General features: G+C 44.7%; 1 long non-coding RNA gene across 2 annotated transcripts in view; it reads right to left on the minus strand.

Annotated features, from left to right (window-relative positions):
* The window catches only part of LOC135178425 (uncharacterized), a 141170-nt gene extending 119381 nt beyond the window's left edge, over nucleotides 1-21789 (minus strand). For both annotated transcript variants that reach the window (XR_010303523.1, XR_010303524.1), the window contains exon 1: nucleotides 21752-21789. This is a non-coding gene — a long non-coding RNA (uncharacterized LOC135178425). The remainder of the gene's footprint in view (nucleotides 1-21751) is intronic.
* Between the last annotated feature and the right edge of the window lie 308 nt (nucleotides 21790-22097).

The raw sequence follows: 22097 nt of genomic DNA on the forward strand, positions 1-22097 counted from the left end.
TGAATCTGTGTAATTTGCATTAGTCAAAAATCATGGCTGCTCTCCTGTGGAAGCTGGGGCTTTGTTCCAAAACACTCTTTTAGTTTTATTAACTTGAAGACAAAGCGTTTTGAGCTATGTAGAAGCTCTCTGGGATCATTCTTTAGTAACAGGTGATAGGAAATGGCCAAATTTGTACCAGAAGAGGTTTAGATTGGATATTAAGAAAACTTGCTCTGCTGCAAGAGTTGTCAGAGATCAGAATAAGCTGCCCGGGGAGGTGGTGGAGTCACTGATCCTGAAGAAGTTTAAGAAATGGATGAACATGGCACTTTGAGACATTGTTTAATGGCTATGGTGGCCCTAGGTTGAAGGTTGGACTTGATGATCTTACAGGTGTCTTCCAAACAAAGCAATTCCGTGATTTTAACTCATTAGCAATATGGATTTTCTTGTTCCAAACAATTCATCAAACAAACACCAGGACTTTCCCCCATGAGTAGTTAAAAGAATATTGGATTGAGAGAAGGTTGCCCAGAAACTCTTCCTGGTATTAATTTTTGTTCCAACAAGGATTCCTTGCCAAAGGTCTGACATCTTTGATTAACTGCTTTTCATTCACCAGCATTTCAGTGACTGTCAGACACTTCAAACTTAAGAAATCAACACTTTGCAATAACCTAACTTAATTTTGCAGGGAAGGTTCTGGGTTTCCAGAATTATAGAGATTTTTGTTGTTGAGAAAGTGTTACAAAATGGCTCTTCAGTGCGAACCAAAGAAAAATTCGTGGGTAGCTACCTCTTGCTGAGACCATTCATAGAAATACTATCAAATTCCATTCCAACAGTTTCACCAGGCAGAGCAGAAAAACCAAGAGCTAAAGAACCAGCCCACAAGCTCCTCTCTTCTTCCTTTGTAGGTTGCTGCATAGAACAGCAGAGGTGCTGTCCTCACCTGCAGAAGCTATGCTGTCTCTGTTGTTTGCACAAAAGCAGGGTTTGATCCTGCAGCATTGTTGCTCCATAGTTTCCTCTAGGAAGATGAAATTGCTTGATAGAGATGTAAAATTAGCTGTTGTGAGCTGTAAGTTTACATCTGCCTGGTGCACTCAGTTCCTCTCAGTTAAAGAAATATATATTCAATTATTTGTCTTGATAACTAAAATAGTTGACTAAGGGCAATATGGCTCAAGAAGTGATGTCAAGAAGTCAGCTTTGACAAGATGAATTTCATCTGTACATAAAAGCATAACATCACTTTGGTTGGAAAAGACATTTAAGAATGTTGGGTCCAAACACTGTGTAACTCTACCAAGGCTGGTGCTGAACCATGGCACTCAACACACATCTCTGCATTTTTGAAGCACCTTCAGGCTTTTCATCTGGGTATCTCTCTGAGCAACCTGTTCCAGTCTTTGATAACCCTCTCCCTGTCGAGGAGCTTATTCCGACATCCAACCTAAACCTCCCTATCTTCAATTGAGGCCACTTCCTCTCCTCCTATCACTTGTTCCTAGGGAAAAGCTGCCAACACCCACCTGACTCCAATCTCTTTTCACAGAGCTGTAGAGAGAAATGAGGTCTCCCCTCAGCTTCTTTTTCTCCAGAGTAAGCAACCTTCAGCTGCTCATCACCAGACCTGCTCTCCAGACCCTTCACCAGCCTTGTTGCTCTTCTCTGGACATGTCCAGCGTCTGAACTTTCTTAGTGAGGGCCTCAAACTGGACTCAGAATTCATAGTGTCACCTTACTAGTGCTAAGTACAGTGAGACAATCACTGCCCTGGCTCTGCTGGTCACACTATCACTGATCCAGGCCAGGATTCTCTTGGCCACTCAGGGCACACTGCTGGCCAGCTGTCAGCCAGCACCCCCGAGTCTTTCTCTGCTGGGGAGATTTCCAGCCACTCTGCCCCAAGCCTGGAGCATTCATGAAATTGTTATGAGTCAAGTGCATCACCTGGTATTTGGCCTTGTTGAATCTGTCACAGCTGACCTCAGCCCATTGACCCAGCCTTTTCTAGCTCCTCTGAAAGCGTTTTTGCTCTCAGATTGATTCCTTCTCCATCCCTCTTTCTCTATCTCCCATCTTACTCTTATGTGCAAGCTTAGATTAAAACAAAAAGGAGTAGAAATATGGAGATAAACCCCCAAGCTGTCCCTTTTTAAGCACCATCTCAAAGCAGCACAGTGACGGTGCTCAGATGCAGTGATTAGATTATCACTGGAGAATATGGTATTAGTTTGGGGACTTCTGCAGACATTATGATTTCTTTTATGACAGCAGTTAAAGAGCCCAAATCATGCACTGTGAGACTTGAGAGGGTGATTATAACGAGAGGAGGAAGGAGAAAAATCCCCACCCAGGGAGTTTACATTCTAAATGATAAGCAGGTACACTAATTACTAGGTTGCCTGACATTTAATCAATCGCTGAACATTCTAAATGCTTGACAGGAGTGAAATACCTGCCTTTGATTTATGTATGAGCAGGTTTCTAGCACCAAAAACTTAAACCCCTATAAACCAATTATTATTCCCATTACCTCATCCTGAGTGACTCTCTGGGATGATAAAGCCCATCTTATTTGGACTTATTGCTGAGAAATAGACTTCTAAGGCATAAAGTTCTCCAGATGGATGCTTTTGGGGAATTAGTTGAATAAGAGAGATTTAATCCATCCAAAAGTCAGTATACTTAAATACATGAGGAACATAAAAAACTCATTGCTAATCCAAAGTGACAGGTACTAATAGGGTACTTAGTGGATTAATAGCTGGCATGCTATGTTGCTAGGACCATGCTGTTTATTTCAATCGTGTGCCTGAATGGATGCAGAAAATCAGCTCAGTCCCTCAGGCACATTTAATTTAAGTGGACAAAAAAAAGTGCATGATTGTACATCTAAGCAGGCAGTTGAACCTGTAAGTTTATCTTCAAGATGCCATATTTCTTCAAGCTCTTGAGAAAGAAGTTGTAAACCAATTTTGGAAGAACTTTTGGATGGCTACACGTGGGGGTTTTGCTTGGTTCTCATTGCACTACTTTTTGGCAAAGTAAAATTTTCAGCTTTACAGCATTGTCTCCCCAGGTCTTAATTAATACTGTGCACAGGTGGCATGCAGGATAACCACAGTAAATCACACAAAGGGTTAGGAGTCTCTGAAGAGCTGTTATTAAAGACAGTCACATCATAAAACAAGAGGCTAAAAGGATGAAATTGTCACACCATCCATTTCACTTGGAGTTTTTCACATCTGCAATCTTGCCTTCTACAGAAGAAATGAAACTCACTTAGCCAGAGGCCTAACCCACTGAAAAAGATAGGAAGACAGTCAAAAATGGGTGAAGAGATTACATCCCATTCACACTTTCTGTGACTTAAAGTCCTGGAAACAATGAACTTGATGAGCAGGTGCTAAACAAAGACATCTATGCTGCTACTTAGGAATCACAGAATTGTTTCTGTCAGAAAAGTCCACTAAGATCAAGTCAATGCAATAATGCCATGTCCACTACACCACGTCCCACAGTGATGTGTCTACACGAGTTTTGTGCAGCTCCAGGCATGGTGACTCCACCATCTCCCTGGGCAGCCTGTTCCAACACCTGACCACTCTTTCAGTAAAGATCTTTTTTTCTAATATCCAACCTAAACTTCCCCTGGGACAACTTCAGTTCATTTCCTCTTGTCCTATCACTTGATACGACGGGGAAGAGACCGACATCTGTGTTGAGGGGTTAGACTAGATGATGTTTAAAGGTCTCTTCCTATCCCTAAAATTCTGTGATTCCTGTTATCCAGAGATTAGGTGACAGATCTCAGAATATCCCTTAAGCAGATATTGCAAACATCAGCAAGAAAAAGTAGCTTTTGGAAATTTCTGACTGAACACATTGCAGAAATCCTGCACCCACCAAATGGGATCTCGCCAGGTGCAGACAGACAGAGTGGGGTGTGCAGAGTCCCAGAATAGCTCCAAAGCCAGAAAAAGAGTTTGGGTAAGACAAAAGCATACTACTTTTGCTTTTCTGCTATAGAAAATGAGGGCACGTTTAGCCAAAAATAAGGCAGTCTGTTTCTTGAATCACATGGTCTACAGCCTAAAATGTGAAAGATCACGCCAGCACAGAACAGTAGGAGTCAGAAGGGACCTCAAAACACCATCCAAGTCCAACCTTCCTGCCAGGGCAGGATCATATAGAGTGCATCATGCAGGAATACATCGGGGTAGGTTTTGAATGTCTCCAGAGAAAGAAACTCCACAACCTCTCTGGGCAGCCTGTGCTAAGGCTCTGTCACCCTCACAAGGAAAAACATTTCATTATACTCACTTGGAACATACTCCCCTCCAGCTTGCACCCACTGCCCCTTGTGCTATCATTGGGCCTCTCTGAGCAGAGCCTGGCTCCATCCTCCTGACACTGCCCTTCACATCTTTATAATCATCAATGAGGTCAACCCTCAGGCTCCTCTTCTCCAGGCTGAAGAGCCCCAGATCCCTCAGCCTTTCCACAACAGGGCGATATTCCCCTCCCTTCAACATCTTTGTAGCTCTCAATGACCTGTCAGGCAGTGACTAGAAGCCATGCTTGAACTGAGGGGCCCAGAACTGGGCACAATATTCCAGGTGTGGCCTCACAGAGCAGAGGGAGAAGAGAATCTCCCTCGAGCTATTCACCATAGCCCTTCTACCCACTCCAGGATGCCACTGGCCTTCTTGGCCATAAGGGCACCTTGCTCATTTATGGTCATCCTTCTATCCATCAGGTAGACGGTCCAGGTCCCTGTCCTCTGCACTGCTCTCCTACAGGTCAGAACCCATTCACCTTCAAGCATTCATCACAAGCAGCATGGAAGGAAAAAAGTCTGCAGTTTGAACAGACATCCATTTTTTTGCAAGTCTAATCTCTCTGCAGCTGTTTTGCAAAACTTTTCCTGCATTTTTTCTATGCTTCCCTAAATGATCTCAGAGAAGAAGAGATATTTCTCTACTTGCCTCACTGACATATCATCTTTTATTTATACAAACACAATCACAGAACAGGAGGAGCTGTAATGGATTTCTGGAGATCATCTTAGTCCAGTCATGTGTAAGAACCAAATGCATCCCCTTTTCTAGAAGATCAAAGTCACCTTCTCACTCACAAAAGCTGGTGAAGGGTCTAGAGAACAATTCTTAGGGAGGAGAAGAGAAAGGAACTGATATTGTCTAGAGGAGGTTGAGGGGAGGCTTCATTGCTGTCTACAACATCCTGACAGGAGGTAGGAGTGAGGTGGGGTTTGTTTCTTCTCCCTAGGAGCAGGAGACAGAAGGAGGGGAAATGGACTGAAATGGTGCTGGGGAGATTTAGGTCACATATAGGAAAACATTGCTTCCCTACAGAATTGGTGGGTAAGCATTGGAACAGGCTGCCCTTGGAGGTGGAGGAGTCACCATCCTTAGAGACATTCAAGAAATACTTTGGACATGACACTTTGGGAAATGGTTTAAATGGCCATGGTGGTCTTAGGTTGAACTTGATCTTAGATGTCTCTTCTAATCCTCCCCTCAAAAAGATAAATCCTACAATTCTATGGAAAAAGTTACTTGAAGGTTTGACACCACAGCAGTTGTGCATTGCACCGCCTCAGAGAGGAACCCTACAGGTACAGATGATCTTCAGTGATAATCTTCTCACACAAAGATTATGCTCTAATTAGGAACAGGCCTCTGAAGAACTTTGTTCAAACTGCCAATTAAATGAGATTATTATGATTTTCACCATAAAATGTAGAGGAAAGAAGAACTTCTTCAGGTATATTAGTGAGAACAGGAGGACTAGAGAGAATGTAGGACCCTTCCAGAAGGGAAATGTAGAGCTGGTGACAAAGGATGTGGATAGGGCTGAGGTGGTCAATGACTTGTCTGCCTCAGGCTTCAGTGGCAAGGGCTCCAACCACAATGGCCAAGTTCCAGAGGGCAAAAGTAAGAACTGAGAGTAGGAAGATCTGCCCACTGTAATTGAAGATCATGTTCATGAGCACCTAAGGAATCTGAACGTGCTCAAGTACACGGAGCCTCACAAGATCCACCCATGGGACCTGAGGGAACTGGCGGATAAAGTTGCTAAACTACTGTCCATCATATTTGACAGGTCCAGGAAGACTGGGGAGGGACTATTTACAAGGTCTTGTAATGACAGGACAAGGAGTAATAGGTTTCAACTAGAAGAGGGGAGATTCAAATTGGATATTAGAAAGAAGTTCTGTCACTAGCTGGTATCCTAAAAAGTCCCTTCCCAGTACTTTTGTAGGCCCCCTTCAGATACTGGAAGACCACAATAAGGTCACCTTGGAGCCTCCTCTTCTCCAGACTGAACAGCCCCAACTCTTTCAGTCTGTCCTCCTAGGAGAGCTGCTCCAGCCCTCTGATGATCCTCATGACCCTTCTCTGAACATGCTCCAGCATCTCCCCATCCCTCTTGTAATAAAGGCTGCAGAACTGGATGCAGTACTCCAGGTGGGGTCTCACCAGAGCAGAGGGGAAGAATCATCTCTGTCAACCTGCTGGCCACACTTCTGATGCAGCCCAGGATCTGGTTGGCCCTCCAGGCTGCAAGTGCACACTGCTGGCTCACGTTGAGCTTCTCATCCACCAGCACCCTGAAGTCCCTCTCCTCAGGGCTACTCTCCAGCCGGTCACTGCCCAGCTTCTATTTGTGCTTGGCATTGCCTAGACCCAGATGCAGTTGTTTGCCTACACCCTCTGACAACAGCCCTGTACTCCTCCCAGGCAGCCAGCCTCTCCTTCCATGATCTCTAGACTCTCTTCCTCCATTTAAGTTTGCTTAGCAGTTCCTTACTTAGCCACACAGGTCTCTCAGCTCCCTTTCTCAACTTCCCACTTGCTGGCATGCACTAATCTTGCACTGTGAAGAAGAGGTCCTTAAACGTTAACCAGCTCTCATGGGCCCCTCTGCTGTTAGCTGCCTGTAGAAGGCCTCATGAATTTCCTGTTCCTGATCAGGAGGCCTGTAATAGACACCTATAGTGTCTATTACAGTGTCTAACCACAGTGACTGTAAACTCCTGTCCTCTCCTTGGATATCAGCAGACCTGTGTGCCTTGACAGAATCTTCCTCTTATCTCCTTGGCACAATTCCAGCCGGCAATGCTTCTGGGGCACCAACTAGCCCTGGCTGCAGTTCTGCCAGTTGCACATGATGTTTCTAGAAAACTGGTAGCAGACCAGAGACTAGACTGACACAAACACACTGAATGATAGCATATGGAAACAGCAAACATTAATTAGATCACAATAGCTTAAATCTTCCTTTCACTAGACTCTAAATTTGTTTATAATTTGATTACAGACAATTTATTGAGGAAAAACTCAATGGCTCAGTGTTCAATGAACAGTGGATGGCAGATTGTGATTATTGTAGAATCATAGAATTATTTCAGCTGGAAAAGCCTTCTAAGATGATGGAGTCCAACTGCCAAACTGCCACCACCATAGCCAATAAACCATGACCGCACATTTCATGAGCACCCCCAAGGGTGGTGACTCCACCTCTCTGGGCAGTCTGTTCCCATGCCTGACCACTCTTGCAGCAAAGATGTTTTTTTCCAATCTCTGACCTAAAGCTCCCTTGGCACAATTTCAGGCTATATACTCTAATTCTATCGCCTGATACTACAGAGAAGACAGTAACACCCACTTCACTCCAAGCTTCTTTCAGGAAGTTGCAGAGGACAGTGAGGCCTCACCTCAACCTTCTTCTCCAGGCTGAACCTCAGTTTCCTTAAGCATTTATTGCAAGACCTATTGTCCAGACCCTTCAGCACCTTTATTGCCCTTCTCTGGACGTGCTCAATCACAGTATCACCAAGGTTGGAAGAGACCTCACAGATCATCAAGTCCAACCCTTTACCACAGAGCTCAAGGCTAGACCATGGCACCAAGTGCCACGTCCAATCCTGCCTTGAACAGCTCCAGGGACAGCGACTCCACCACCTCCCCGGGCAGCCCATTCCAGTGTCCAATGACTCTCTCAGTGAAGAACTTTATCGTCACCTCAAGCCTAAATTTCCCCCGGCGCAGCCTGAGGCTGTGTCCTCTTGTTCTGGTGCTGGCCACCTGAGAGAAGAGAGCAACCTCCCCCTGGCCACAACCACTCTTCAATGTTCTTCTTGGAATGAGGGGCCCAAAAATTCAACAGAGTAGTCAAGGTGCAACCACACCAGCGGCAAGTACAGTGGCATGGTCACTTCCCTACACCTGCTGGCTGTGCTGGATACAGGCCAAACTGATAGCCTTCTTCTGCCATTTCCCTTCAGATTCTCATGGGCAACTGGAAAAAGAGCCTGAAAATCACAGCTGCATGAATCCCAGGTTGGTACCCAAAGCTTTATGAATCTTAAGGCACATGCTCAAGGATCTAGATCCCCACCACAACATGTACATGACAAAGTAACAGAAACTTGTTAGTGGTTAATGTAGCTATACCCCATTTACTGACAACCAGAAGGAACTGTAGGGTCTCTAGATGTTTTCTTTAGCAGGATTCACTTGTTAAATAGTTTGCAATGACATCTACAAGCACTTGTTTCCTGTTCAAGGAGATTTTAAGTGTGGAAGAAACAAATATAATTTTTTTTAGTGTGTGACAAACAGTTGCTGTCATGAAAACATTTCCTAAATGTATTTCCTGTGTTTGAGTTCTGGATTTGTCAAGAACTGAATCACATTTTATAGCTCTCTGATAAGTTTCAGACTCATCTCTTGGAAATCAAAAGTGTCCCATTGGCTAAAAAAAATTATATTTCTAACACCAAGCTTATGCAGACTCCACAAGTCAACAACACTGAATTTAAAAACCCCTTCAGGCAGTTATTACTCTTTTAATTGTCATTCTATAGCTGTAAATCTTACCAAGGTCATGTTGGTTACATTCTAGGTGGAAGGAATTCAACTCAATAGAAACTGGCAGGTGGTACCACCTTTATCAGAGGAACTGCTTATTTCATAGAATCATTTTGGTTAGAAAAGACCTTTAAGATCATTGAGACTAATAATTTTCTAACTCTCCCAAGGCTGGTGCTAAACCATGGCCCTCAGCACCACATCTCTGCCTCTTTCAAGCTCTTTTAAGGGATGGGGATTCAACCACCTTCCTGGGGATCCTGTGCCAGTCCTTGCAACCCTTTCAGTCAAGATGTTACTTCTAATATTCCACCAAAACCTCCCCTGAGGCTGCTTCCTCTCATTCTATTGTTTGTCACTAGAGAGACGAGACCATCCCCCACCTCTCCACACTCTCAAACAGCACAATCTGCTGCAGCAATAGCAGAGTCCAGGATCATTTCTGACCCATGTTTCATTTTTCTTCAGGGACATACTGGAGTACAACCATCATTCAACAAGAGCAGCCTTTTCTTGCCTTTCCATAAAGAGGCATTTAGCTAGGCTTGGCAGAAGGAGGTAAGCCTCCAGGAAGACATTATCCTGACAGCAAACAGTGGTGATTGGCTTGGTGTGTACAAATGTGTGTGTTTGGCAGGCTATAGATGCTAAATAAATATGGGTTATTAATAAAGTGCTAGCTGGAGATGGAAAAGAAGATTGAATGCTTCATCTTCCCAGAAGCTGTTTCAGTATCTTAGGGGGGGAATAAAAAACAAAGACAATGGAAAATGGAGAGCCACAGGGGAAGGGGTGAGGGGGGAAGGGAAAGCAATAAAGAAGCAAACAACAGCAAGGAGAAGGCAGTAAATTTGGTTGGCAGTAAAAAAGGCTAAAGGAAAAAGTAACAAAATAGCACTGATGTAAACAAAATGCAACCAGCTCTTGCCCCACTGAATCAAACCAAGATGTGAAGATGCCCTGCATTGGCCCAGAACACTTGTGACAGACTAAGGATGAACAACAGACAAACAACCTGAAAGAGAAAAGAAAAAAGGCAGGAAAATCAGGCTTAATGTAAGCCCAGAGAAGGAGCTCCACTATTACAGAGGAGCTTCAAAGTGCTGCAGGATGACAGGTCCCAGAAGGGCTTTTTCTTCACCTCTGTGGATGTTCTACCCAGCACAGCCATTTCCTGTTGTTCTGTGCCCCAGCTCAAAGCCCATGCTTGAGAGACAAATGCCAGATGATCTTCCTTTCACCTTGCCTTTCTCACAATCTTTTCCAGTGCCAGTAACTGTGGAATCATGTTTTTGCATCCTCTCTCCTACAAACTCACCACTGCTTGCAGCCCTGAAGTGTCACACAGTGACACGACGGTCACCCAGCTTTGCAAATGCCTTATCAAAGCATTTAGCACTACAAGCCTTAAAATTAGATTACATGTATTTTAGCCTAATGAGTCTTTCTGGTTTTATACTTCCCAATTAACAGAGAGGTTACTTTCTGAGATCAAATGGCAAGATGCTAACACCTGTCTGTACAGACCTATAATTCATGTATTTCTGTCAAGCAACAAAGCACCTCATTAATTAGGTCTCATGGGCCTAGTTCTCTTCTGCTTGTGTTGCAATAGTCCTAAAGCTGCCATGCAATTATTAAAGGCTACAACTTAGAGTTATTCTCATACTTTTGTCTATGGTGATAGAATAGTGCAAGTTTAGCTGCCTAGATTAAATAGTCTCAGAAGGCAATCTGATTTTCAGAGACATCATCTACAACTCCATTGGTTGTAATGGCAGGTTTGAAGACAATAAAAGATCCAGAATCTAGGTAATTTACATTCCTCCACAGCTCCCAGAGTGGAGGTTGGAGTGAGGAGCCTGGAGAAGAGGAGGCTCAGGGGAGACCTTATTGCTCTCTACAACTACCTGAAAGGAGGATGTAGTGAGGTGGGGATCAGTCTCTTCTCCCAGCAGCCAGTGACAGAACAAGACAGCACAGTCTCAAGCTGTACCAGGGCAGGTTTAGGCTGGATGTTGGGAAGAAATTCTTCAAAGAAAGAGTGATTGCCTATTGGAATGAGCTGCCTGGGGAGGTAGTGGAGTCACAGTCCCCAGAAGCATTTAAAAGGAGACTGGATGAGGCACTTAGTGACATGGTTTAGTTAATTAGAAGGTGTTAGGTTGAACTTGATCTCAAAGGTCTTTTGCAACGTGATTAATTCAGTGAGGTGGGGGTTGGTCTTTCTTCCACAGTATCAGGTACTAGAAGAGGAGGAAATGGCCTGAAATTGTGTCAGAAGAAGTTTGTGTTGGAGATTAGGGAAAATGTCTGTTCTGCAAGAGTGGTCAGGGACTGGAACAGGCCACAGAGGGAGGTGGTGGAGTTGCCATCCCTGGAGAATCATGCGGACAAGGCATTTTGGCACCTGGTTCAATGTCCACAGTGATCCTAGGTTGATGGTTGGAGTCAACCTTAGAGGTCACTTTCAACTGAAAGAGCTCTATGATCCTCTGCTGTGAAGCATGGCCACACATAAAGCACATGCAGGCAGCTGTTTCAGCAAAGTACATGGCTCTGACAGCCTGTGAAAGGTGATGTGCACATGCAGACAGAGGCCAGGACACGCGAGATGTGTTGCTCTTGCTTCACAAACCCAGGTCAGCCCTACGTGTGGAAGATGCAAACTTACATCAACCACCAGACTACAAACTATTTGCTGGCAACCAGCAGAATTTCAGGATAAACCCCCAAAAGGAAGGACAGCTGAAAACCTTCCTCCCACAGGCCTTATTCTGGAGCACTTTTGCCAGCAGCTTATTGAAATCCAATTCACACTCCAACACGTGCTGTTCAGGCACAGCTAACACATGATTACTTCACCTCTCCCCTTGCCGCAGGAAGGCAGGAGATTGCTCTAAGGACAATGCAAATTGATCAGTAGGAGGCATCTTGGGTGGCTTTCAGCCTTAGATCTTGATTTAGCACCTCATTTCCATCCCCATTACTGATTTTTCTGCTGCTCGTGTGCTTTAAGGGAAAGCTCTTTCTGCATCACACAGTGCTTATGAATTGTAATAGATGTACCTCACAAGCCTTCACAGTTCTGAGCTACAGCTGGTAGTTCATGGCCAGTCATAAGTGGTGACCCCCAGGGCTCAGTACTGGCACCAGTTCTTTTTAATATCTTTATCAATGATTTGAAGGAGGGAAGTGAGTGGACCCTTGGCAAGCTTGCAGATGACGTTTAGCTAGGAGAGAGTGATTTGCTTGAGAGCAGAAAAGCTCTGAAGAGGGATCTGGCCAGGCTGGGTTGATGAGCTGAGGTCAATTGTATGAGATGTTATACGACCAAGGTCTGGGGTCCTGCACTTAGGTCACAACAGTTCCATGAATGTTCCAGGCTAGGATCAGCCTGGCTGGAAAGTTAACCAGCAGAGAAATACTTTGGGGTGCTGTAGATGAGCCAGCAGTGTGCTCAGATGGCCAAGAAGGCCAGCAGTATTCCTAATACAAGCCAGGACAGCATGGCCAGAGGGACCAGGGAAGGGAACATTCCCCTCTACTCAGGATTGGTGAGCTCACAACTTGAGTCCTGGGGCCTCCAACACAAGGCAGACAACTGAGGTGCTGGATCATGTCCAGGGATGGGCAATGAATCAAGTGATGGATCTGGGGGAAAAGTCTTGTGAGGAATGACTGAGGGAACTGACATTTCACAGTCTGGAGGAGAGATCTTACCCTTTACAGCTTCCTGTAAGGAAGCTGCAGAGCGAGGTGGGTGTTGACTTCTTACAGATGGGACGTGACAGAATGAATGAAAATTATATTCAGTTGCATCAGGGAATATTTAAGTTGGATCTTAGAATAAACTTCTTGACTAAAAAGGTTCTCAAAGAGTGGAACAGACTTCCCATGGAGGTGGTTGAATCCCCATTCCTGGAGCTGTTTCAAAGAGGCAGAGATGTGGTGCTGAGGGACATGGTTTAGCACCAAACTTGGTAGAGTTAGAGAATGGTTGAGCTTAGAGATCTTTTCCAATTGAAACAATCCCATGGTTCTACAAATGGGTGCTTAGCACAGCAGCCATAGGATGGGAAATAATGAGCTGATTTTACAGAACTATGTGACTTTGCAAACCTTTTCATTCATATGCCAACTGAAACAAAGCACACCAAGAAAGCAAGCACTTGTTATCCCTTGCCAGTTAAGTGGAGGTCAGCGTAGCTTCTACTTATGGGCACTATGCATCACTCAAATCAGCCTTATGCAACAGTTGTGCTTTGAAGGTGACACCAAAAGCCTGAGATCAAGGTACTGCTACATATGGTCTGAAGAAAACAATGAGCATTCTGTTTTGTGTGATTGTTCAAAGGCAGAGTTTTCAAGGAAAACACTACAGGAGATGTCCAGCATACAAAAAAGCTCAGACCAGTGGCTGCTAAACAAGCAGCTCTGCAGAAGTAACTGTTAGTTGCCGAGCTGGCTTCAGCCCTTCAGGCAAGATATTTGAAAATACTTTTCCACTAAAAGTCCCAAAACTCTTGTTGACAAAGGATCCCTTCTGAAAACTTCATGCTCACTTCTTCACTTCGTCCTGCAAAAAGAGGATTTCTTTCTTCAGTGGACAAGGGAAGATTAACTCAAAGACCATAAAACTCTAAAAAGGCTTCCTCTTCTCTCAGTTAGCTTTCAAGGTTATTTCAGCAGCAGGATATAAAAACATTTTTTGAGCCCCTCCAGTAAACAGCAGGAGGGACTGCAGCTAGTGTTTGTGTAACAGCTTCCACTGAGTAGTAGTGGTTGGGAGGGACTTCTAGAGACCATCACATTCCCTGTCAAAGAAGGATTACCCAGGCCAAGTCACAGAGAAACACATCCAGATGGATCTTGCAAGTCTGCAGAGAAGGGAACTCCACAACCTGCCTGGGCAGCCTGCTCCAGGGCTCCAGTACCCTTGCAGTAAAAAAGTTTATCCTCACAGAGGTGGAACTCCCTGAGTTCAGCTCTGCATCCATTGCTCCTTATCCTATCCAGGACACCACTGAAAAGAGCTTAGCCCCTCCTTGACACTCACCTTCACATATCTGCAAACATTGATCAGATCCCTCTAGACTCATCAGCCCCAGATCTCTCAGCCTTTCCTCATCAGACAGATATTCCAGTTCTCTTCATCATCCTTATAGCCTCTGTTGGACTCTCTCCAGTAGCTCCTTCTGCCTCCTCAAGTGGGGAGCCCAAAACCAGACACAAGATTCTAGGTGTAGCATTGCCAGGGCAGAGAAGATACTCCAGATGTGGTCTCAATAGGTCATAGTAAGCAGAAAGAAGAATCTCCTTTAACCTGCTGGTCACATACTTAATAATGCACCCCACACTCTTCTTTTGAGTCCCATTCTCTCTGTCATCTGTTTTTCCTAGGAGAAGCAAGCTTACAGAACCACATCAACAGCCTGCTCACTCAGCATGCCCTCAGGGTGCTACCTCTTCTCACCATAATGCTCATAAAAGACAGTAACTTTCCTAAAGGCAAGAAATAGCTTTCTAACCTCAGCTCATTTGTACAGTTTATATTTTGTTTTCACAGAATCATTAAAGGTTGGTAAAAACCTCTCAAATCATCAAGTTCAAGCATCAACCCAACACCATCATGCACAGTAAACCATGTCCCAAAGTGCCATGCAACACTTCCATGAGTGGTGCTCCACCATCTCTCTGGGCAGCCTGTTCCTGTGCCTGACCACTCTTGCATGAAATAATATTTTCCTAATATCCAACCTAAATCTGCTCTGCCATAACTTGAGAATATTTACTCTCATCCTCTGCCTTACCTGAGAGAAGAGACCAACCACCACCTCACAGCAGTCTCCTTTCAGGGATTTGTAGAGAGCAATGAGGTCTCCCCTCAGACTCCTCTTCTAAACTCCCCCAGTTCCTTCAGCTCCTCCTTCTCAGCCCTGTTCTCTAGACCCTTCTCCAGCTTTGTTGCCTTCCTCTGATCTCAGCAACTGATCTCACAAAACCAGAGTTGGACAAAAAAAGGCAGAAGCACCTCAGAAACCCAGTTTCTAGACAGAACAACACAGGCTTTTCAAGAAAGTATATGAAAGTAAAGAGCATCTTGGAAATACAAAGATCGTCTGTTCAAAGCCAGCCAGAAGTTAGCAGACACAAAAGCCAGGCTTTTCCAACTCACCGGGGAAAACTCAATCTGTGTTCAGGACTCTTTCTGTTGCAAGAGACTAACACACACCTATTGATATTCTCTCCACCTTCAACCAGCTACCACCTCACAGATTCAACTTCTTTCACTCTCAGTGTCCTCTGTACTAAAAAGGCAGCCAACTCCTTCCCTGGGAATGCCCTTAAGCGATGTCTGAGTCCATAACAGATGTCCCACAACAATAGACTCTCTACAGGCTTCTCTACTGCACCACATCAGCTGACTGGGAGGTGACAGGCTCACAAGGCTTCTTGTCCTGGATTACAGAGCCAAAATTACTCAGGACTAACCCCCTGACCTCCCAGAGACACCAATTCAGATTGCTTAAGTCTGAATCTAGTTTATATCCTTTGGGTGCCTCACTACAGGACAGACATCAAGGAGCAAAAACAGGTCCATGGAAGGAGGATGAAGTTGATGAAGGTTCTGGAAAACAGGTCTGGTGTTGTACAGCTGAGGAAACTCTGGTTGTTTAATCTGAAGAAAGAGGGCTGAGGAGGAGACCTTCTAGGTCTGTACAACTCCATAAGAGTAGATTAGAGGCAGGTGGGGTTGGTCTCTTCTCCCAGATGACTAGCAACAGAACAAGAGGAAGCATCCTCAAGTGCCAGGGAGGTTTAGATTGGATATTTGGAAGTTTTCTTTCCTCAAATAGTGGTAAGGCATTGGAGGAGAATGCTCAGTGAGGTGGGCATGACCTGGAGGGTCACCAATCCTGAGGATGTTAAAAGAATTCTTCTGGCTATAGCTCAGTGGTCACAACAGTGTTCAGTTGATAGTTGGACTTTGATCTTGGAGATCTTTTCCAACTTAAACAATTCTATGATCCTGTGACTCTCAGTGCTACCTACCAATTTGTTGTGAGGAATCACCTGTTTTAAACCTCCTCTTGGGATTGTTATGTTGAACATCTCACAAAAATATCCCACTGGGTCCCTGCCATAGCAAACTTCCATGATAATGGGCACCAAAAAGGTGGGATGCAAAGATACACTGTGACCTCTGAGGCACAGTGCCTGGGCGCTATTATCAGAAGGATAGTGCTGATGCTTTACTTTGCCAGCAAATACACAGCATGACAGCATCCCAGCCAAAGAATCTGCCAAAGATACCCACTCTCAGAGCAGCAGCACCAGTGCTTTGCAGATGAGATCAATTAAGATGAGTGCATTAACTGCACATGCTTCTTGCTTCCACCCCTGGGCTTATATCTGCAGTATCTGATTGACTGTTAAATAAGCCAAGCTGACAGTACAGGCTGAGGAAAACTCTTTATCTTGATCTGGAAGTGCTGAAGAAATCTCCAAATATGGACTTCAGCACTGCAGAGGCTGTGCCCAATATAAACCTATTATTGAAGGCATCAGTGTATTCTAGCACTAAATCAGGCCCTGCCTCAGGTAAATACCAAGGAGAAATACTCCAGAGGAGGATGCAGCAAGTTCACTCTGATGTGCTGCCCCTTGTCACTCGCTGAGGCTACTAAACAAGTGCCAGAGGCTTTCTACCAACCTCTCTTTCTTCCTAAAGTGAAGAGAGAGGGAATGAGAGAGACACTGATGGGTTGGGAAAGAAACTAAACCTCCTTTAATGAAACCAATAACAATTAAGTGAAATATGCATAAAGAGATACAAACCAATATGGAATTTCACCCCTGACGGCAATTTGTCACCATCATCACTGATGCTCTGGTAGAAGTCCCAGACTGGACTCAGGAGCACACAGGAACCAGATTCAGGACCTGGATGCTGGAACTGTAATCAGGAACTCATGGATTGAGATGAAAGGCAGAACAGAAACTCTTCCTTAGAAGGGAGCCATTGAAGAAGAGGCTTGACTCTGGTGATCCCTCACCAGACACAGTGCCCATGGGATGGAATTCCTTGCTGGTCAGTGTAGGGTCACCTGAACTGTCCACTCCTCTCTCCAGATGTGGCCTTTTACTCTGCCCCCCCTAAGCAGCACACATCAGGCTGCAGAAAGGGACCGAGCAGAGCCCAGGCTGCAGCTACAGCACTGACCAGAATCAGTTCTGCTCTAGCTCAGATCAGGACACCTTTTATTATCAGTTCACAAAGCAGAGTCCAGTCACAGAATCAGACTCATAGAATCACTTTGGTTGGAAAAGACCTTTAAGAACAAAGTTCAACCTTTGACCTTACACCACCATTAAACCATGTCATGGAATCAAAACTTGGGAAAAACTTTTAAGATGATCAAGTCCAATCATCTACCCAACAACTCCATTATCACTAGATCATGTCCCACAGTGCCACATCTACTTGTTCTTTGAATGTGTACATGGGTGGTGACTTCACTGTCTCCCTGGGCAGCCTGTCCCAATGCCTCACCATTCTAAGTCCTTAGGTACCAAGTCTATGTGTTTTTCTGATGTCCATGCTACCAGTGAGGAGCAGCCATAGTTTAAGGAGAGGGAAATGATTTGTAAGCAGGAAAAGAAGTTAGATGATCTCAGCCATCCACAGTCAGCTGCTTTCTCCACCTAAGGAAAGGATGCCTCAAAATGTCACACCTTCTTCCAACACCAACAGGGCCAAGAAAAGTCCCCAAACTCACTTTAAGAGTATGAAAAATACCTTCAGAACTTAAGTCGAAATATTTTTATTACCCACAGAAATGAAATCCCTTCTGAAAGAGCTTGCAGTGGTAGTAAAAACATTAAGATATTAATGGAGGCACTTCAAGCACAGCTGAGAAAGTGGATTTGGAAACATTTGTTCCACACCTAGTTCTTATCCTCTGCCTGCAAAGACACAGAGAAACATTTGTTCTGTTTATAAAATCAAGGGGAGCCTTTTACCCACCCATTTTGGCAGTGGTCTCTGGTTGTGCAACGATTTCCATATGGCTGTCACATCTAAACAGGAGGAAAACAGTGCAGTACCAACTGGTTCTGTTTACATCAGGATTTAGCCATGACATTTGAAGGTAGGTAATTTTTGAGAGGATGTTTGTCAAGGGCAACCGAATGCTTTTCAAAACACCTTTCATTCCTCTGCACTGAAATCAAAGACCTTGCCAGTAGGAAAGAGGGGAAAATCCAAATTCATTACAAAAGCAGCAAGGTGAGAACAGCATGAAGAAACAATGCTGGATAATACAGATGGAATTGGCAGGAACACCAACACTTTAACTTGTCTGACACGTCTCATTGCAAACAAGGTCTTGTAATTACTCACATCTTTGCCAAACTCAGTGGTTTGCCAGCAATTGCCTTTGCTAGGGGTCTACAGCAGGCTCAGGTTTCTTGTTTTGTTTGGGTGTTATTTTGGGGAGGATAGGAGAGTGGTGTTTTTTTGTGTGGCTGGGCTGGATTCAGTGTGTTTGGATTGCTTTGGTGGATGTGAGGCTTCAAAAGAGGGTTTTAAAAAAAAAGCATCCCATTGTTTCTGGAAACTGGAAGTGGATTACAGAAAAGAACCACAACAAACCCACGTTTGTTCCCTCCCTTTGATTACAAGAGAACCCAAACAGGAAAAAAGCACATGCTACTCGAACAACTTCCTCACTAAGCAGCAGCAATGTGCTGGACCTTGCAGTTTTTCAGTGGTAGTTATCAAGATGAGGTTTTCATTGGTGTCACAAGGAAAAGAAATTAAATCCTGTGATCACAGAATTGCTTGGAAACATTTGCAAGATTGTTGAATGCAACCATTGACCTGATGCCACTGGGGCATGGTTTAGGGGACAAAGGGCCATTTCTTAAACACCTCCAGGGATGGTAATTTTACCACCTCCCTGGGCAGCCTGTTGCAATGCCTGACCACTACTGTAGCAAAGATTTTTCCTAATCTCCAACCTATATCTCCCCTGGCAGAATTTCAGGCCTTTTCCTCTCCTTGTATCACCTGATCTGTAACATACTTAGAAAGCATCAGTAGTAAGAAAGACCTGAGTGTGCTGGTGCAGATGAAATTGATCATGAGCCAGCAATGTGTCCTCATGGCCAGGAAGGCCAAAAATATTCTGAGGTGCATTGAGAAAGGTGTGAGCAGGTCAAAGGAGACTATCCTACATGTCTGTCTTGCCCTGGTGAGGCCACCTGTGCAGTATTGTGTCCTGTTCTGGACTTTCTATGCTCCAGAGTCCCTGGGAAGGCCACATAGAAGCTGAGAGGACTGGAACATCTCTCTTATGATGAGAGGTTGATGAGACCTGAGGCTGATTAGACTGCAGAAGAGCAGAAAGAGGGGATCTTCTGAATGCTGATCAATAGCTATGAAGTGGCAGGGCTCTTCTGAATGTTGCCCAGTGAAATGGTCTCCAGAGGTCCCTTCTATCCCCTACCATTCAGTGATATTGTATTCAGGGAAATCATCAACTGTGTAGCACCTTGTGAAACAGAGGAACTGGCAGAGAGAAGTAAACCAGACCGTATAAAGTCAAAGCTGAAACCAGATCTAGGTATTAGGAAGGAACTGGGTCTGAGGACTTGAAGAGAGAGGAGTTTTGCAGGGGGTTTGACACCTGCTCTCAGGTCACAACCATCACATGAATGCTCCAGGCCTGGAGCAGAGCAGTTGGAAACTGCCCAGCAGAAAAAGACCTGGGGGCTGTTGACTGGCAGCTGAAAGAGAGCCAGCAGCGTGCCCCGGGTGACCAAAAAGGCCAATGGCAGCCTGGCCTGGATCAGCAGCAGTGTGACCAGCAGGGCCAGGGAAGGGATTGTCCCTCTGTACTCAGCACTGATGAGGCCACACCTTTGTCGTTCAGTCTGGGGCTCCTTGCTACAAGGCAGACATCAAGGTTCTGGAGCATGTCCAGAGAAGGGTAACAAAGCTGGCAAAAGATGTGGAGAACAGGTGTGGTGAGGAGCAGCTGAGGGAACTGGGATTGTTTAGTCTGGAGAAACAGAAGATGAGAAGAGACCTTGTTGCTCTCTACAACTCCATGAAAGGAGGTTAGAGCCAGAAGGGGTTGGTCTCTCCTCCCTAGTAACAAGTGATATGAAGAAAGGAAATGTCCTCAAGGTGCAGCAGGGGAGGTTGGCTATTAGAGGAAACTTGTTGAGCAAAAGGGTGCTCAGTGAATGGCACAGGCTGCCCAGAGAGGTGGTTGAATCTCACCCCTGGAGATGTTTGCAGAAGGGCACAGTTTAGCACCAGATTTGCTTGCTAAGGAATGGTTTGACTCAGTGGTCTTAAAGGTTTCATTACAGCTGATACTTTTAACACCCTGATTTTAGGTTTTAACTCCCAATGAGTTGCAGCTGTTCCCAGGTGAAAAGGAGTGGGGAAAACAGGCACAGCCCACGGACAATCAAGGTTGTAGGTAAATGATGTTTACATAAGCAGCAAAGCAGCACCAGCCGAGAGGCAGGGAAGCACTTCCATGCCAGCTGTCCCTCAATGCCGTGTTTGACAATGCATTCCTATGCCTGCCAACACACCACAAAAATCCCCTTTGGGAAGGAATCTCACACAGAGTGAAAAAAAAGGCAAGAAATAGTGAGACTCAACTGTTTCCCCTCTTCAGCAACTTCCTTCCCTACCAAACTCCCATGGGAAGTCCTTGAAGAAACTCTCTGCCAGCCAGTGAGGAAGCATAGCTTTGCTGGACAAACTTCATTCCAAGCCTGCAGATTCTCTTTCTACATTCTCCAGAGCCCTCAGGACTGCTCCTTCCACTACCTTAACAGCTGACAATACTAAATCATCATGTGTAAAGACATCCTGCTATTCAGTTAGCAAGTCTCCCTAAGCCCCTCCTAGAAGGAGCTCATAAAGACCACAAAAATAAGCTTCTCCTGGAGGCAATTCCACATCTACCCCTTGGTGCTGTGGAACATCCCTTGTAAAAGTCTCTGTTGAGTATAACTTAGGAAGATTTTTTTTTCTAGGCTGAAAGCAGTGTAATTTTAAACTAAATGTAGCCTAAGTAGCCTCTGTGGGTTCTCCTCTCTCTGCTTTCATATTTAAGGTTTTAAATCACTTTGATTTAGAGAAGAAATCATTGTATAAAGAGATACATTTAGGCAACTTGCTAAGCAGTTGTTCAATAAAAGAATTAGGAAGAAAAAAGGCAGTGAAGACTTTCAACATAGTAAAAGTTCATGCAAAGAACTGAGCAAAACAAGGCAGTGAAGTTAGGTGACAAGCTCAAAGATTGAAACACGGAGGAATTCATCTCCCTTGCCTCTAACACAAGGCTGAAGATCTGTAGGGCTAGGGTGCAAGCTTGAGCAGATCTCAGTGTATTAAAATTGATCCCACAACAAGAAGGAAGTGGGCTGATGAGCAAAGCACAAGGCTTAGGTGGGTATTGCCAAGACACAAGTTGTGCCATGTCTTGAATACACACTGGAAAATTAGTAAAAGCAAGGAAAAAAAAAAAAAAGAGGAGAAAAAAGGGGAGGAAAAGTGCTTTTCTCCAGAGAAGGACAAGTCAAGGTAAAACATCTCTCCCAAAATTAACCAATGGCCCAGTTTACAGAGCAAGCAGTAACACTGGATAAAGATGGTGAGGACAGAAACCACAGGGAAGTCTCTAACCATTAAACCTGAGAAGCTTTTCAGCAGTAGGAAACAAGAAAAAAATATTGGCTTCTGAAAAGAGCTAAAAGTATCTGGGAGTAAGCCTCTGTGACCCCTTTCCTTAAAGCAGGAAAACTCAAAGCCCCAGAGCCCACCAACTTACCTTCAGTCCCTGGTGTGGTTCACACCCAGACACCTACTGAAAGCACTATGCTAGCCTCAGCCAGCTCTGACCTTATATACCTGTCATGACATCAGGATGGAATCTAACACCCATTGGCTGGTTCAGGTGCCTGTCTTGGCTGTGGCCCTGCCCAACCTCCATTAAGGATGAAATAATACAAGCCCCTGTGCTAGTTTGAAGCTAGCTAGAATGTTTTGGTGAGAACTGGATTACAGGCTGTGAAAGGAAAACAAGGGTGGTGTCTACTTCACTCATAGGCTTGCTGAGAGGTATAGGGACAAGAAATAAAAACATAGATAACCACTCTCACTTGGGCTGCTGGCTG

Source organism: Pogoniulus pusillus, chromosome 9 (genome assembly GCF_015220805.1).
Source record: "Pogoniulus pusillus isolate bPogPus1 chromosome 9, bPogPus1.pri, whole genome shotgun sequence".
In the NCBI taxonomy this organism is placed as follows: Eukaryota; Metazoa; Chordata; class Aves; order Piciformes; family Lybiidae; genus Pogoniulus; species Pogoniulus pusillus.